Here is an 18,238-nt window from a genome sequence, read left to right as displayed (position 1 = left end):
GAGCCTATAGGTGCAGGAGCCAAGGGGCTGGGGGCGGGGTGGGGTGGAAACATCCCCTGTCACCATAGTGCCCCCAGCCGCTTGGGAATGCTCCAGCACCAAGAGGCAGTTTGGTTCCACGCCCCCAGCCTGGCGCACATGATGGGGGGCTGGCTGCTGGCCTCTGGGGTGTGTGGAGACCCTTGGGGGCCACCACTGCGTGCGGCCCAGGGGTCCCTGAATGCCCCCCAGCCTGGCACCCATGGTCAGGGCTCATACAGGAGGCAACCAATCAAAGTGTCCCTCTCACATTGATGTTTCTCTCTGTCTCTCCCTCCCTAAAGAAAGTTGTCATTGTTTCTTGGTGAAGGGACTGGAGTCCGTGTTGATGAAAACACCTTCGTGGCTGTGGTGACTGGTAGTGGCTGCAGCAGTGGGGTGATGGGGTTGGTGCCTTCCCCTGATCAGCCCGGTTGCCTCCCACAAAGGAGAGTGGGGAGCAGGCCTAAGCCATCAGTAGGACATCCCCTGAGGGCACCCAGTATGTGAGAGGGGGCAGGTTGGGCTGAGGGACCCCCCAACCCCAGTGCACGAATATCGTGCACCGGGCCCCTAGTCATTTATAAAATTTTTGACCAAATAAATTTATTATGGGTGTTCCATATTTTGTATTAAAAAGTATAGTTCTTAGTTAATGTCTGACTCTTTTTGATAAATTTAGAAAAGATCTATGTTCTAGAATTCCTCATTACATAGTGCAGATTCCATTATGTACCTTGATGATTCAATAGGGCCATAAATTATCTATAAAACTTGAAATTATTCCTATCCTAAATACTGACACATTTAACTTCATATGGAGGAGCATTTATTTGATTTTATACTGAAGAGGCATCCAATACAATAATGAGACAAATTATTGTATCTGCATGCATTTCATAGGTTGTAGCTTATGTTGCATTAGGTATCAAAGTCTCCCTTTGAACTTGTCTGAACTCAGTAAATGTTATGAAATTGGTAAGGTTTTCTGTGATGCTCCAAAATTCTCATCTCTGCATCTTTCTTCATTATAGCATATCCCTTCTTCCCAGGGATTTCTTGGTTTAAATCCATTTAATGAAATAAAACACAAGTATTAGTAAACTCATTCATATAGAGGAGCATGTATTTAAAATTTACATTACAAAATAAAATTACAGGAAAATGCAAAACACCAATAATATTTAATTCAAAGATGGCATACTCTCAGTAGTGTATGTATTGTACTATAATTGGGTTGTTGAATGAGTATTGAAGATGTGAAATTGTTTTTAAGATAGCTGTGTCATTAAGAATTATAAGGCAAAGGCATACACCTAGTGGGAGGGTAGTCTTATCTAAAATTTGAGGTTATTACTTGTATCAATTGCTCAGAGAGGAAATGAGTTCTTTTGTGTGTGTACTAGAGGCCCGTTGCACAAATTTGTGCATGGATGGGATTCTGAGGAGGTTTGGGTGGGGGGCTGGGATGCAATTGGCCCTCTGGGCGGGAGGTGGGACACCATTGGTGGCATGGGAGCCGGACCCATCCCTCTGACTTCTGTACTGGTTGTCGGGAGCCACCTGGTGGACGTTTTATATTGTTTCTTCCTTGCGGAGCATCTAGGGAGGGGAAGTGGCTGCAATGCCTGAGGCTGACTTCCAGGAGGCTGGTGGTGCTCTTGGGATCATGCCAGGGGCACTGATATTGGACCTGCAGGACTAATGAGGGAGTGGCTGCTGCCAGGCTGGTGGGTCTCAACTGAGTGGTGCTCCTGCTGTGGGAGCACACTGACCAACAGGGGGAAGCTCCTGCATTGAGTATCTGCCCCGGGTGGTCAGTGCACATCATAGAGACCGGTCATTCTGGTCATTCTGGTCATTCCGGTTGTCTGGTCACTTAGGCTTTTATATAAATAGACTAGAGGCCCGGTGCATGAAATTCATGCACGGAGGGGGGGTTGTCCCTCAGCCCAGCCTGTACCCTCTCCAATATGGGACCCTTCAAGGGATGTCCGACCTAAACGGGGAGTTGGACATCCCTCTCACAATCCAGGACTGCTGGCTCCCAACTGCTTGCCTGCCTGCCTTCCTGATTGCCCCTAACCACTTCTGCCTGCCAGCCTAATCACCCCTAACCACTCTGCTGCCAGCCTGTTTGCCCCCAACTTCCCTCCTCTGCCGGCCTGCTCACCCCTAACTGACCTTGCCTGCAGGGTTGATCACCTCCAACTGCCCTCCCTTGCAAGCCTGGTCCCTCTCAACTGCCCTCCCTTGCAGGTCGGGTGCCTTCCAACTGCCCTCTCCTGCTGGCCATCTTGTGGTGGCCATCTTGTGTCCACATGGGGGCAGGATCTTTGACCACATGGGGGCAGCTATATTGTGTGTTCCAGTGATGATCAATCTGCATATTACTCTTTTATTAGATAGGATACAGGCCTGGTACAGGGGTTGGGCCAGCTGGTTTGCCCTGCAGGGTGTCCTGGATCAGGGTGGGGTTCCCTTGGGGTTTAGGGCGGCCTGAGCGAGGGGCCTGTGTTGGTTTGCAGGCCAGCCACGCCCCCTGGTAACCCAAGGGGAGGCCCTGGTACCTGGAATTTATTTTCCTTGAAACTTTGAAACTTTGAAACTTTGTAGCCTGGAGCGGAGCCAAGCCTGGGGCTCCCTCTGAGGCCGGCAGCCATTTCTGTTGGGATTATAATTGAAACTTTGTAGCCTTAAGTGGGTGGGCCCAGCCAGGGTGTGGGGAAAGCTTTGCTTCCCCTGTTGCCGGCGGCAACCCTGGCCTGCTCTCTCAAGCTCCATTCTGCCGCCATTTGTTTGAATTTGTTTACCTTCTATAATTGAAACTTTGTAGCTTGAGTGGAGGCTTTAGCCTGGCAAGGGCAGGCAGAAAGCTTGGCTTCTTCTGTTACCTAGGAAACCTTGTTCTCTGTGGCTGTAGCCATCTTGGTTTGGGTTAATTTGCATGCTCGCTCTGATTGGATGATGGGCGTGGCTTGTGGGTGTGTTGGAGGTATGGTCAATTTGCATTTTTGTCTATTATTAGGTAGGATGATATTTATCCTTTATTCATTACATTGAATAAATCCTACATAATAAAAGCCTAATATGCAAATTTCACCAAGAGTTCAACTACTCACTATGATGTGCGCTGACCAGCAGGGGGCAGCGCGGAACATGGCAGGCTTTGGTGACATGGCACTGGCAGCGGGCGGCAGTGGAGGTGCCGCCAGCCCCGATGGGCCCCTACGAAAGCGGGCCTGCAGCAGGATGGTGGAGCAGGTGAGTGGGCAGCACCTGGCCAAGGTGGGTGCTAGCAGGAGCCCGATTGCCCCACTTATTGTCCCACACATGGCAACCAGCAGCCGGCAGGCCCTGATCGCCGGATCTGGGCCGGGCCCCAGGCTGGGACAGGGAAATGGGGGTGGGTGTCAGCAACCAATCTCCTACAGTGTCTAGGTGGGGGGCTGCAACCTCTCACTGGCTACTTGGAGGTGGGGGTTACAGAGATGGAGGTGCAGGGAGAATGTGGGGTGTCCACTGAGCTCACTCCCACTCCCTCTGCTACCCTCCCCTGGGATGCCCAGGCTCGTGCACCAGGGAAGCCCTCGCATTCAGGTGCCAGGCACCCACGAAAAGCCCATCCCGCATCACACGTCCTCTTCTAGGTGAGCCATGCCACAGCCACTGGGACTGCAGGGGTCGGTCGGGCTCCCCATGGGTTCATGCAGGAGCCAGTCTGTGAGGCTGGCTGGGAGAGAGTGCGCAGCCTGCCTACCTTCTGTGTGGAGCTGCTGGGCAGCCCAGAAGTCCACGCTGCGCCCCGGCCCACAGCATCCGGCCACACTCACCACATCTCCATGTGGGGACTCAGGCACCGTGACTCAGATGGAGAGGGGTACGTGGGGACCTGGGGGCTAGGTGCTGCCCAGAGCCCAGAGGTCAGCTGGGACCTGCCCTTCCACACCAGACGCTTGCACTTTGATCGCTGGCCAGGCCCAGGGACCACACCCGTGCACGAATTTCTTGCACTGGGCCTCTAGTGTTGAATAAATATGGTGAGAGTGGGCATCCTTGTCTTGTTCCTGATCTTAGAGGAACTGTGCAAATTTTCACCATTGTGTTTGATGTTATTTTGGGGTTTGTCATGCATGTCCTTTACAATGTATTTTTTTTTTAATGTGGTGTATCACATTGATTGATTTGCAGATGTTGAACCATCCTTGCAACTCTGGAATAAATTCCAGTTGGTCATGGTGTGTGGTCCTTTCAATGTGCTGTTGAATTGTTTGTTAATATTTTGTAAAGATTCTTGCGTCTATGTTCATCAGTGATATTGCCCTATAATTTTATTTTTGTGTGGTATCTTTCTCTCGTATTGGTATCAAGGTAACACTGGCTTCATGAAATAAGTTTGGAAGTGTTCCCTCTCGCTTAATATTTTGGAATGGTTGGAGGGTAGATATTCTTTGAGTGTCTGGTAGAATTCACCAGTGAAGCCACCTGGTCCTGGACTTTTGTTTGTTGGGAGTTTTTTTAGTACTGATTTATCCTCCTTCTCATAATCAGTCCATTCAGGTCTTCATTTCTGCATGATTCAGTCTTAGAAAATTGTTTCTAGGACTTTGTCCCTTTCTTCTAGGTTGTCTAATTTGTTGGTGTAGGATTGGTTATAGCAGTTTCTTAAGATCCTTTGTGTTTATGTGTTATCAGTGTACCTTCCCCCCTGTGGTGAAATAGGTTGTTGAAAGAACTGAGCATAGTGGATAACAGATAAATAGATTAGAGAGACTGGGGTCTGTTGTCCTTTGACCTTGATTTTAAAAGGCCTAAGATTTGACTTCAGAGAGAGAAAAGGCTTGAAGCTAAAAGCAGAGGGAAATGCTTACTTAAAAGATCTATATTCCATAAAAAACAAAACAATAAAACATGCCTTTTAATTCAGATTATCCACTTTTGTGCTTCTCTGGGGGTATTTCCCTTTGCATTTGAGGTGTTTTGAAATAACCCAGCCTTGGCTTAGATTTATGGTGACAATTAAATAATGTGTGTGTTAGAATACTGCAAAGAAAGTCACCCCTCTCCATCCTGAAGTCACTATAGTAACGGGGGCAATGACGATGAGGAACTAGGGCCCCAGAGCAAAGGACTCCTCAGGACAGAACCAGTGACTACAGCCCAGCAGCTGCTTCTGTCCAGAATATTGTTTTGTTAGTGGCCATCTTGAGAGATGTACACTTTATTTGCATTAATACAATAATGTAAAGTCTTATTGATGACCACTGGTGGATGAATTGTGAGTGGGAATGATTTTCCCTAAGCTGCTCAACTCCATACATAGGCTTATTTTATTCTGACTATTGCTGCTACCGATTCCACTTACACTGCTGCTGCCGCAGCTGCTTTTACTTTATTAATATGGTGGCTCCTCGGAGCAACACGGCCTTGTAAATATGCAACACGCCATGATTACTAAGTGCCTTCAAACACTGACAGCTGTATCTGCATCAGTCGTATCCTACAGCTTAGCAACAGGCCAAAGGAGGGCTGGGGGCCCAGGGGCTGCAGTTCCCAACCCTTCTCAGGGGCCTCGTCCCTAAGGCTCGCACAAACCTCAGCACCGGGAGGAATAATCCACTCATTTAGTTCAGTCACGCTCATGAGTCTCACTCCCTCCGGTCTGGGATTGCTGGGCCCGGAAGAGTGAGAAAAGCTGGGTAGCTGGGTAGCTAATTCTTGTCTACTTTCAGATGTCCTGGCTTAGGTTATAGCTGGCATCTTTCAGAGCACTTGCCGAAGGCCATAGGAATGACACCATGTCATTTAATATGCTGATGTTTTCACACTCGGTTTCCAAAGCTCCAGCCTTGTAGGGAATAATTATTTTAAGAAACTGTTAACCAATGTGCAACCTAGCTAGCCTTCTTACTTCCTGGGATGACCAAATACTTGTTGTCCCGTGACCAAGCACATTTCCCATTTCCAGATGCAAGTTCCCCGATTAATTAGAATTCTGTGGCAAGCAGCAACAACCTAACCTCAATTAGTCAAAGTGGAAGACAGGACCCGGGGCCCATGATATCAGTGTTGCTGGGAGCAAATGGTCCAGGCATGTGGCATCATAGATATGATTTGTCTCCGGCTTAATTCTGCGTTTTGATGCACGCTGGCTTCAGCTCTTCCTGTAGCTGACTGCTTAGCTCCGTGGACACACTGGGAAGACAGCCGCCCATAGCTCCTGATCACATCTCCAGCCGGGCTCTGGCCAAGCTGGCACGTGTCTAATCTGCAATAGCCCTAAAGATTAGGCAGTTGGTGTTGTGAGGAGTCCAGCTTAGGTTACCTACCCATCATTCTTTCCAAGCATCGAAAGCTCTCTGTAAAAATCACAGACTTGGAAAGAAAGTGGAGCAGTTTAATACAGGAGGGTGGGTTCAAGGAACAGATAAAAATGCAAATAAAGCTTAAAAATGATACCAACATATTCAAATGCAAGCTGTTACTCAAATAGTCCATATCTGTTGGTAATTAGTAATGTTTCTCTGCATCTTCAGTGTGCGGCATGGCCATAACCGTTAAATACAATGCTGGTTTTACCGGGCTTGTATTCACTATTTTGGGGACATTTGCTTCAACTTGCAAGTATTGCTAAAGTTGGCAACACAAATTATGGTGGAAAATAAAGTGGGATGGGATCAAGATTATCATCAAAATATTTTTTAAATATATTTTATTGATTTTTTACAGAGAGGAAGGGAGAGGGGTAGAGAGTTAGAAACATCGATCAGCTGCCTCCTGCACATCCCCCACTGGGGATGTGCCCACAACCAAGGTACATGCCCTTGACTGGAATCGAACTTGGAACCCTTCAGTCCGCAGGCTGATGCTCCATCCACTGAGCCAAACCAGTTAGGGCCATCAAAATATTTTTATTTTTCACTCCCACAATGTGATTTCACAGGCTAGTTTCTTTAAATTTAAATTTGGGGTGAGAGATATTGATTGAATAAAACACCTACTTTTTTTCTAGATCCTCCCCAAAATTCAACTCCTGACACTCACTGAGTGCGAGAGGCATCCCTTTTCCCCAGGGAAGCTGATTTTGGTATTACACACCTGACTAGGAGTGCATGTTTTTTTAGACTAAATTAAAGAAATGTTATTGTTTGCCACTGAAACTCTCACGCCTGTCATTGACCTCACACAGGAACAAAGGGTGAAGGGTCACATGATCTGCTTTTGATCTATGCCAGACAGTATCAAAATGCAATTGGCCTTTCAAGCAATTTTCTTTTCTTTGTCCCTTTCCTTGCTCAGGAAATCTGTGGCAGTGACCGATTGTGCAGTTACTCTGATCTTGAGCTAATTTGGAACTGGCCTCAGGCTTTGTGAGGACCGGTCTATTTCCGGTTCCTGGTGTGATGGGAAAACTTGGAGTCTGTTGTGTTCAGCTGGGCTCCCTTTGGTGGGCCCTGTGTTCCAATCCTGGGTCCCCAAACCTGCAGGACCAGCTGAAACTCCGCCTAGCCCGGGGCCTCCCAGCTGCCACTTTCTGCTCATCTTTTCTGTTGCTTGGGTGCACTGGAACACGGTATGAGAAACAATAGATGAGATAGGCCTTGGAATCTGCATTTTTCCTTGATCTTGATTCCTCAAATTCTGGCAGCCACTGTACCTCTCTGAGACAAAACAGACTCATTTCAACATGTTTCATCCAGTTTCCTAGACCCAACCCAACCCCAGAGAGAGGAAGTATGCTTTGGGCTAGTCAGTCATCACCAGAAGCTGGCCTACATTGGTATTTTAAAGAAAACTGAAATATAACAACAATAATATAGATGAGAATGTATTATTCAGAAAGTATATCTAGCTAGTGACTAAGAAGAGAAGAAAATATTTCTCAAAATAAAGGAAAACGAAGTTGTATAGTGATACAGGCTTATAATTTAATCTGTAGCCTATTTTTAAAATATTTAACTTTAAAAAATCATGTTATACTCAGATATGAACTTTCTCTGCTTATGCGGACTGAAACTGTCTTGCACATCGCATCACTAATGCTCAGCGAAGCCCTCCCCTGACTTGTCAGAGCAGTACCTATTGACGAAAGAGTTAACTGACTACGGTTCTGAAATACCTGCTGCTTTTCTGGCTACCTTTAGGACAGAACAATGTAATTTGGAAAGACAAAACAAAAGTAAACAAAAAAGTAATATACGTATGTACTAGAATTAGTAGTCCTGGGAGATTGCTCCAGCCTGAGGGAATGTTGCAGAATAAAAAGAGGAAAGCTGAGAACCCTTTCTTCTGAGTGGCCATCCCACTCCAACGTGCTCAGGAGCCAGTCCCATGTGGGGAATGGCCGCTGTGAGCGAGTGCAGGAGGGAGGGGCGGGGAACGCTCAGGTAGGTTTACTGGCTAATTTTCTGGAGAACGTACAAGAAATGAAATCGTGCCACAGCCCCTAAAGCAGGGAGATATTTACTTTTGAGTAAAAGGTGGTTCTACTTTGGAACTTACGAACAGACATGCGTTTATATTTTTATATATATATATATATATATATATATATATATATATATTTAATATACTTTATTGACTTTTCACAGAGAGGAAAGGAGAGGGACAGAGAGCTAGAAACATCTATGAGAGAGAAACATCGACCAGCTGCCTCCTGCACACCCCCCACCGGGGATGTACCCGCAACCAAGGTACATGCCCTTGACCGGAATCGAACCTGGGACCTTTCAGTCCGCAGACCGACGCTCTATCCACTGAGCCAAACCGGTTTCGGCTATATTTTTAATCAATTACTCGTCATTCTTTGTGCGGGGCACTCTAGACGCAATCTCCCTGCCAGTCCTCAGGAGATGAAGGTGGAGTACCAGTTCTGTCTTACGGAAGGAAAACCGAGACAGAATATATCAGAACCTTTTCTGGGTTTACAGAGGTGGTCAAGTTTGGACATAAGCCAAAGTCAGAATATGATCTTCCCAATCTATTAAACCCGTGCTGCTCAAGCTATCTTATTTTGTTTTTAAAATCACACTACTCCATAAAATAAAGAAACCAATAAGTTCCTTATCAACTTTACAGCCTGATTTCTATTACTGTGCAGAGCTTTACTTCTATTTCAACAAATGACTCAGGTTGACAAAAATGAAAGACCAACTTACTGCGTGAAACCTGAATGCTGTGTGAGAAGAGTTCACAGAGGGCCATAGCTCTGGCTCTTCCACTGGAGAGAGTTTGATTTATTCAAATCCTGTTACACTTGTTTCAAAAACAAATGAAATGAAAATGGAATCATTTATTATCATATAGAAGGATTAAGCTCTAAATTGGATTTCTGAGTTTAATATGAAAAATTAAGCTAACCTCCAAAATGGCTTAAAATTGAACTTTCTATCCTGGTATGGGATGATAGCTTTAAAAGCTTTAGAGGAAGAGTGAGCCATATAAAGCAATCCTTTAAAGTGGCACAGTAATACACAGGACTGCTTTATCTGCAAAGGAGGCTGGATACTCTATTTTGCCCTCAGACCCGGTATTGATATCAGCATTGTGTAATCTTTCAATCAAATTCCTTTTGACATGTGTTAATTCCTTGTAGATTAAATACAGAATTCTAGGGTAAATGCTAAAATCATGCATGCACACCCATCAGCATAATGTGAATAACTTACTTTCCTAAGTTGGAAAGATAATAATAATGATGCTATTTTTTAAATGTACTTAAATTTTTTAAATGTACTTAGGATTTTCACCTAATAAGGATTGTAGGAAACACAGTTATTCCTTGAAGGGTAACAGCTGGATGGTTTGGCTTGCCTCACGGTTAGAGGAGCCTTCCTAAAGCCAGTTTGTCACTCAGTTAACTGTGCTACCTGGCAAAACTGAGGCTTAGGACATATTCACAGGTGGAGGGGTGAGGTTGCAGCTATAAAATATGGTAACATCTCAGTGGTTATCCTTGGGGTTTATTTCTCAGCCCCACCCCAGGTACATTTGACATTGAACCATTTTGATCATCCCAAATATGAGAGGGTTGGTTGCTACTGGCATGTAGATGGTGAAGCCCAGGATGCTGCTGAACATCCTACAGTGCACAGAGCAGCCCCTCGCAACCAAGAACTGCTGCGTGCGCCAACCAAGGGTTTGTCTCCAGGGTTTGTCCTGGGATATATTTGTGGATTCTGAGTTTCAACACTGGTTCCAAAATGGGCATGATACAGTTGGATGGACTCAACATCTCTGTACCTTAGAATATAAGTTATTACTTTTAACTTTAGCAGGGAATTGAAAGTAGTACCCTTTATCCATGCATGTTTGCACTAGAAAAGTAAAAACTTTCTAATTTCTATTTCTATTTATGTTATTACTAAAATGGAATTTGTATAAATTAAGCCAGTCAGTTCCTACATTCAAATGTTTCAGACACATGCAATATGTCAACATCTGTGATTAAGAATCACCTGGGATGCTTTGAAAAAAAGGTAGGTGTCCAACCTCTACACTAGAGATTCCTTTATTGATTATGTGTTATATTTTATTTATTGATTTTTAGAGAGAGAGGCAAGAAGAGAGGGAAAGAGAGAGATATATCAATTTGTTGTTCCACTTAGTTATGCATTCATTGGTTACTTATTTTTTAAAAGATGTTTTTATTGATTTTAGAGAGAGAGGAGGGGAGAAGGATAGGAGAGGTAGAAACACTGATGAGAAAGAAACATCATCAGATTGGCTGCCTCCTGCATGCCCCCTACTGCGGATGGAACCTGCAACCCAGGCATGTGTCCTGACCATGAATTAAACCAGTGACTTCTTGGAAAAAAAACAAGATGGCGGCATAGGTTAACCTACAGCCGGGCACAACAATTTCAAAAATGCAACTAAAAGTCAAAACGGACATCAAACCAGTGACTTCTTGATTCTTGGGTTGATGTTCAACCACTGAACCACACCAGAAAGGCATTGGTTGATTTTTTTAATGTTCCCTGACTGAGGATGGAACCTAAGACCTGGACATATCTGGACAATGTTCTACACAACTGAGCTACCCAGCCAGGGCCAAGGAGTCTGTATTTTAATAAGAAAGCACATTATTCTGACGTAGTTGGTGAACTTGGAGCACTATTTGGGAAAGTGGAATTGAATCTCTGGTTGCATATTAAGTAGCAATTTGTAAGTTTGTACCTGAATGTCTGTGATATAAAAATTCAATGTTAAATGAATGTGTGACCTAGGACTTCAAAAATACAAATAAAACATGTTAACAGGAATTCTATAGCTTTATATAAATATATATTCAAATACTGTCACAAGTATTTCAAAACTTAGCCTCGTAGTTGACTATAATGTTGCTCCAAATTATTTTTGAATGAATTAATAAATGAGTCTATGGTAGATACATGCAATTGAGTATTATGTTAGTGTATATTTCTTTACACTCGCAGAGTGCAATGACCTCATAGCATGAAGGGTAGATTTCTAGTAAACACGTGATAGAAGGGCAATCAGAAAGGGAAAAAAATGGAAAACGCAAATACATCTGGTCATACAGCTATAGTTTTAATCACTGTGTATTTTCTAGTTAAGTTAAAATTATTTGACAAAGCCTGGTTTGAACTGTTGATCGTATTTACAGAGGCTCAGAGAGAGTGCACGACTGCCTACTGCAAGAAAGGCAAAAGAAGACACAACCAACATCACGGTGCCAGGTCCAGTTTCCAGAATTGTCAGAAAGGATTGAAAGAGAAAGGATTGAAAAGGTACTAGGGTATGTTCTTCATATTTTTCACATTCTTTGCCGAGCTCCATACTCACTACTGGTTAAGATGGGTCTTGCCATGGATTGTGTCCAAGGTCTAAGTCGTGCCATGAGACATCATTACTATGAGCAAGGCAAATTTTGCTTTGTAAGTAATCTGCCATACCGAATGCAAAGATTCAAGGACAATGAGAGTTTAGAATAGCAAGAAGGGGAGGAGGGCAAATATGGGAAAGAGGCTTGCAGTAATGGGGCACTGTCAACAGTAAATAAATATTTGTAACATCCCTTGAACTCCAAGTGCATTCCAAATCAGAAACAGGTAACACAGGTCTATTTCTAATGATGAACTGAGGCTTTGTTTCATTTATAAGGCCACAATGGGAATTAAAGGGGCATATGTATTTGACAATTAAAATACACACTTATGAGGGATGGGGGTGAAGGAGGTCCTAAAATATGGTGACAGGAGAAGATTTGACTTTGAGTGGTGGCCCACAGTATAATATTTAGATCTTGTAACATAGAAACCCATATGATCATATTAACCAATGTCATGCCAATACATTTAATAAACACACACACATAGGTAGTCACACACCCAAACCCTTGCCATTGAAATGGATGACTGTATGCCAGAAAATAACTTCCTCTGTGCATGTGGCTGCATATTTATTGACAAGCCTCTCATTGTTAGATGGTTTCTCTTTGCTCTGTTCCCCTGTGTCTGTTAAGGCTCAGTTATTGCTTGACCAGCCGAATATGACGGACATGATGTTGTGCCACTGTAGGAACAGGCTTTAAGATATTCATACCTTCTACTTCCTGTTTCTTAAAACATTCCATTTTGGAGCCATAAGCCAAGATACAACAAAAGGACCCATCTCTGGGAACCTATATGTTGAAGCAGCCGGTGGAGCTCAACCTCCTGCTCACCTCCACACACAGCACCAGGTCTAGATCCCAGCCTCCTGCTCACCTCCACACACAGTACCAGGTCTAGGTCCAGGCCTTCTGCTCACCTCCACACACAGCACTAGATCTAGATCCCAACCTCCTGCTCACCTCCACACACAACCAAGTCTAGATCCCAGCCTCCTGCTCACCTCCACACACAGCACGAGGTCTAGGTCCCAGCATCCTGCTCACCTCCACACACAACCAGGTCTAGATCCCAGCCTCCTGCTCACCTCCACACACAGCACCAGGTCTAGGTCCCAGCCTCCTGCTCACCTCCACACACAGCATGAGGTCTAGATCCCAGCCTCCTGCTCACCTCCACACACAGCACCAGGTCTAGATCCCAGCCTCCTGCTCACCTCCACACACAGCACTAGGTCTAGATCCCAGCCTCCTGCTCACCTCCACACACAGCACCAGGTCTAGGTCCCAACCTCCTGCTCACCTCCACACACAGCGCCAGATCTAGATTTAGCCCACCCTCCATTGAAGACCAACAAAGCAAATCAGTGGACACAGCCTGGAGCTGAAGAATTCTCTTTGCCCCAAAGTGTGAGATTATAAAACTTTTTTAGTTTTCATATTTTGGAGCAATTTGTAACAGAACTAGATAACTGGAACAGTAGCATTTCTTTTATTATCTGTTCTAAATGTATCACCTTGTCAATTATGATCATACAGTAACGGCCAATAATTTTCTACATAAGCTTTATTAATTTGTAACAGTATGTTATGTTAGGTATCTCTTTGCTTCTGCAGAATATAAACTTAATAAAAGCTAAGACTCCATATGGTATGTTTGTGTGTGCCAGCCTCTCTCACAGGCACTTCAAATGTTTACCACAGCCCTGGCTAGGTAGCTCATCTGGATATGTCAAGGTTTCAGGTTTGATCCCCAGTCAGAGTACATACAACAATCAAACGATGAATGTATAAATGGATGGAACAGAAAATTAATCTATCTCTTTCTCCTTTCCTCTCTCTTTCAAATCCTATCTAATAAAGAGGGAATATGCTAATTGACCCTCACACCATCACAAAGATGGTGGCACCCACAGCCAATAAAGAGGGAATATGCTAATTGAAGGCCACACCCTCAAAGATGGCGGCACCCAAAGCCACAAGATGGCAGCATCCAGTCCCCTCAGCCCCATCGGGGCAGCAGGTGTGGTAAGGCCAGGCCCGCCCTCAAGCAGGCCCAGCCTTGCCGAGTGCCTGCCTCTGGAATTCCCCAGTTCCCTCAGCTCCCCAGCTGCCCAGGACTGGCCTGAGGTGCAGGCAAGCCTTGGATGGTGGCTGCCTAGCTGCCCAGGGCCACTCAGGTAACCCTGGCCAGCGAGGCTTGTGCTGCCGGCAGTGGCAGCAGCAGAGGTGTGATGGGGACATCGCCTTCCCCTGATTACCAGGTTGCCTCCTGCCCCTGAGGGCTCCCAGACTGTGAGAGGGGCCAGGCCAGGCTGAGGGATCCCCACCTCCAGTGCATAAATTTTCATGCACCTTGCCTGTAGTCTATAGATAAAAAATTAAAACAATAAAATATTGTTTACAATGTTGAAATGACCCCATCATATCCTATTCTGGCAAACACAAACAATAAGCATGTAGTCATTTAGCTAAATATTCTCAAAAAAATTAACTGATGGAGGGTCTCTGCCCCCAGAGGCCCGCTGGCAGCTTGTGTGCACTGCGTCCTCTTTGTCCACCCTCAGCACCAAGCATGCACCGTAGGCGGCGGCTGGCTGATGGGCGCCAGCATTGGCCAGGCTGCTGCAGTCACTGGCCACACGGCAGTGTTGGTGGACCAGGCAGAGGATATCCTGGCTAAATCCCAAAAGGGAATTGAGGAAAGCCTTAAGAAAATAGCCAAGAAGAAGTTTGCAGAAAACCCCAAGGCAGGCAATGCGTTGGTGAAGACCCTGAACAGCACATGGACCTACAGGGTCGCAGCCTGTGTCGCCCTTAGCATGGACCTGGTGGTGGGGCATCGTGAGAACCTGCAGGTGAAGAACACCTGATATTTGCCAGCAACCCTTCCTCTTTGCAGATCAGGAGCATCGCCAACGCCACCACCAGACAGGACGCTTCGCCGGGCCCCTCTCCTTCAGCAGGGCCCAGGATGAAGTCTGTGGAAGCCACTCAAACAGCCGTGGCCAGCCAGGGGACCTCTGGATCTGCCAGACCGCAGCCAAACCCGGGAACGCACCTGTTACTTGCAAGGCCATGCCTGGGTCTGTTGTGAGCTGCCTGCTGGCGCCTACCTCATGGAAGCCATCAGGCTGTACCAACGAGTGACGCGTCCAAGGAAGACATCGCCATCTCGGAGAAGCGGGAGCAGGGCCCCAGGGCCCGTCTGATCATCTCGATTACGTTGGGCTGGACACGAAGGTCATCACGGACGGTGGCATGAGATGGCTACACAGAACCCCTGAGTCAGCCCAGCCAGTCCGTGAACAAGAGGGTGGCAGAGCACAGGCGAGGCTAGAAGCCTGGGGAGCGTTTTACAAAGAAAACGATGTGCAGGTGCTCCGGCCGGGACGCCCCGCAGCCCCACCAGCAGCCGCCGGTGCCCGCGGCCCCAGTGCCTGAGCTCTGGGTCGGACCTGTCCTCGCGCAGTCGCTGTGATGTGCAGATCCAATGGAATCCATCCGACGTAACTATGTACACGCAGCAGAGTCCTCTGTTGAGAACGAATTCCCTTTCTTACTCCGTTCATGTCTGTGCATTTTCTAAAAAGGTTTACCCCCTTGGCGCCTTGGAGCCAACGTTTCTTTTGGATTTATTCATAAAGCATCGCCTGAGCCACGCAAGGCAGAGGGGAAAGCACTTCCTCAGAGCCCTGCAGGGGTCACCACGGCCCCCAGGGAGGGTCACGGACAAGGGCGTGGGCCCAGCAGCGATGTGTCTGTGAAGCGCTGTAGGGAGATCATTGCATCTTCCAGCCTCAGCCCACACCCTGGGCACAGCAGTGCCTGTCTCCATCCCACCACCCTCTGCTGTGCTGGCGGAAATGTTTCCTCTGGCTGGGTTTGCAGAACTCTCTCTGTCTCTATCTCTGTCTCTGTCTCTGTGACAGAGAAATCATTACTGCAAACTGCCTATAAATTGACTCTAATAAAATACAATCTTTTAATCTGCGAAAAACATTAGCGAATGGAGAACCTATTAAAATATGTTTACAAAAACACCAAGGTAGGTCAACTGAAAAATGGAAATCTTGGGCAGTCCGCCTTATTTGCCTGTAATTTCTTAGGACCAGACTGTGATTTCAAAAGAAGGTAAGAGATGTGGAAGGCTAAATGATATTAAATAGTATTTCAAAAAGCAGTTCTAATTATGACAAAAATGTTTAAATGCTTTAGCCAATGTAATATAAGTTTTTTCAAATAAATTTTTATGTATAGCTGAAATGATTTGCTTTTTTTTGTTTGCTTGTTCTCTATGTTTGCTTATTCAGAGAGGAAATTATATTTATTATTCGCTAGTGAATAATTCAAAGAAGTCAGAGATTTAAGAAAATGATTAAGAAGAAAATAGAAACAGAACATGAAATGGGGCTCACACTTCCTTTGTTATATCAGACTGGATATCTTTAAACACAAAAACATCTCTGAGTAATTACTTAAAATTATAGAGCTCACTTGAGCTTAGTAATCTTAAAGAGGAGCTCAGAGATCTAACCATATAAAGATCACTTTTGTCAGTAAATTTATTCAGCACAGTACACAGCAAACATGTGTATTTCCTTTAAAAAACAGCTAAATCCTCAAGGGTAATAGTGTTGAAATATTCATGTCAAGAAAACCCTTTAGAGTTACAATGGTAAAATGAAACAACAAAACAAGCTTTCAAACAGAATAATAAAAAGAAAACAAACACGGATATTTCAGTATATGTATTAGAACAAATTCTAACTGAAATGAATTTTAAATCAAGTCTTTCTAAGAATATTAACTGAGGACATATAAGATTGTGATGTGTTCTTGTTATAAATTATGAAAGAGGTAATTTTGAACTCAGTTCACTATGGTAAGGCTGTGTGACCTTCACTATTTAAAATTCCTTTAGTTCCCTGTTTCTTCATTTACAAGACGAGTTAATACAGCTAAAATTGCTGGCACATACAATACAATTATAAATTCTGATTAATATTATTAATGCAAAAAATAGAAATAATTATCTGAAATGGTTTCGCATTTAGCTATGTGAGATCAAATAATTCAAAACCAGAAAGAAAGAACAAAACGAGTTTCTTAATGGTTTTCAGATATATTAAACTGCAAACCAGTTATTGTTAGACTAAATTCAGAATAGAAAAAAATAAATTTCTAAGTTCATTTCTACCCAATTATAAATGTATTTATTAGTCAAATAAATATGTGCTTTTGCTCTAAATAGCAACATGAGCATTTGTTTTATATACAAACTTTTACTTAGGAAACCACTTAGAGGCTATGACATATATGCATAATAATTTTTGCTTGTTTTTAAAAATACATATTTAATTATCTTTGATTGTCAAATTTTCATAAAAAATTGTGGGACATTTCATAAAATGCATAGAACTTTAAGATTTTCTTCTTTAAGTACTCTTGTTATATCAGCCACTTTTCATGAATCTTGTTGGTTGGGTTCTCCGTGCCTCCCTAGACTGCGATTCCTTCCTGGGTTTAAACACTTAGTTCTCCAGGACAGGTTTAATTGTTTCAATTACTGGCCTGGTTTTTACTAGTAGTGTGACATCTCACTATAAACATAAATTTTTTAAATCTCCACACATGTTCTAATTCATTGGAAATCATTTATGGCATATGTATCAGAGTGAAAGATGGTAAGTGCATATCTATATCTATAAATATATGTAAATCTATCAAATCCAGGTTGAAATTATAAGCTGGTATGTGCACTTATTCCTGAATTAGGTGAGTGACCATTAGTTACTTTAGAGGATGATGATAGAAATAAATCTCAGGTTTCTAGTATTCTAGCAATTAGCCAATATTAATTTCTAAGATAATGAGGACAATGAAGACAACAACACTGATGACATCTGAAATGTACTGCTGCATATGGTGCATTTGCTATATTATTGCGTATAATTTGCAAATAAAAAAATAACCTGCCCCAAATCACCAGGGTTCAGTTACCAGGGTTCAAAGTTGATATTTGCCTTAACTCTATAGATTGAAACTCAGCCAAGGGGGCAGTTGATCCAATGATGCATCCTTTTAATCACTATTCATCATATACCTTCAGCCCCTTCCTCTTCACTTTGTCCTAGTTATTGGGTTAATCCAGTTCTTTATCTACTCAGTACATTGACCCAAGAAGCAGATAGTGGATGGAGGGAAAAACACAATCATGCTGACCGTTTTCAATTTAAATTCATGACTACAAATCAGAAGTGCACCCTTTCATGATATCATTATTAGTTCAGTCTGATTCACACTATCTCTTCTTTAATCACCCCTTTCCTACTCACATTGAAATGTTAACTACTAGCTCTGCTT

At 44.2% G+C, this 18,238-nt stretch overlaps 1 pseudogene; it reads left to right on the top strand.

Moving 5' to 3' along the window:
- Positions 1-3,270: 3,270 nt before the first annotated feature.
- Positions 3,271-15,353, top strand: LOC103299959 (hydroxyacyl-coenzyme A dehydrogenase, mitochondrial-like; annotated as a pseudogene).
- Positions 15,354-18,238: the final 2,885 nt, after the last annotated feature.

The sequence above is a fragment of the Eptesicus fuscus genome, chromosome 19 (assembly GCF_027574615.1).
Source record: "Eptesicus fuscus isolate TK198812 chromosome 19, DD_ASM_mEF_20220401, whole genome shotgun sequence".
NCBI lineage: Eukaryota > Metazoa > Chordata > Mammalia > Chiroptera > Vespertilionidae > Eptesicus > Eptesicus fuscus.
The sequence above is the reverse complement of the archived record's forward strand: the minus strand, read 5'-3'. Positions and strand labels throughout refer to the sequence as shown.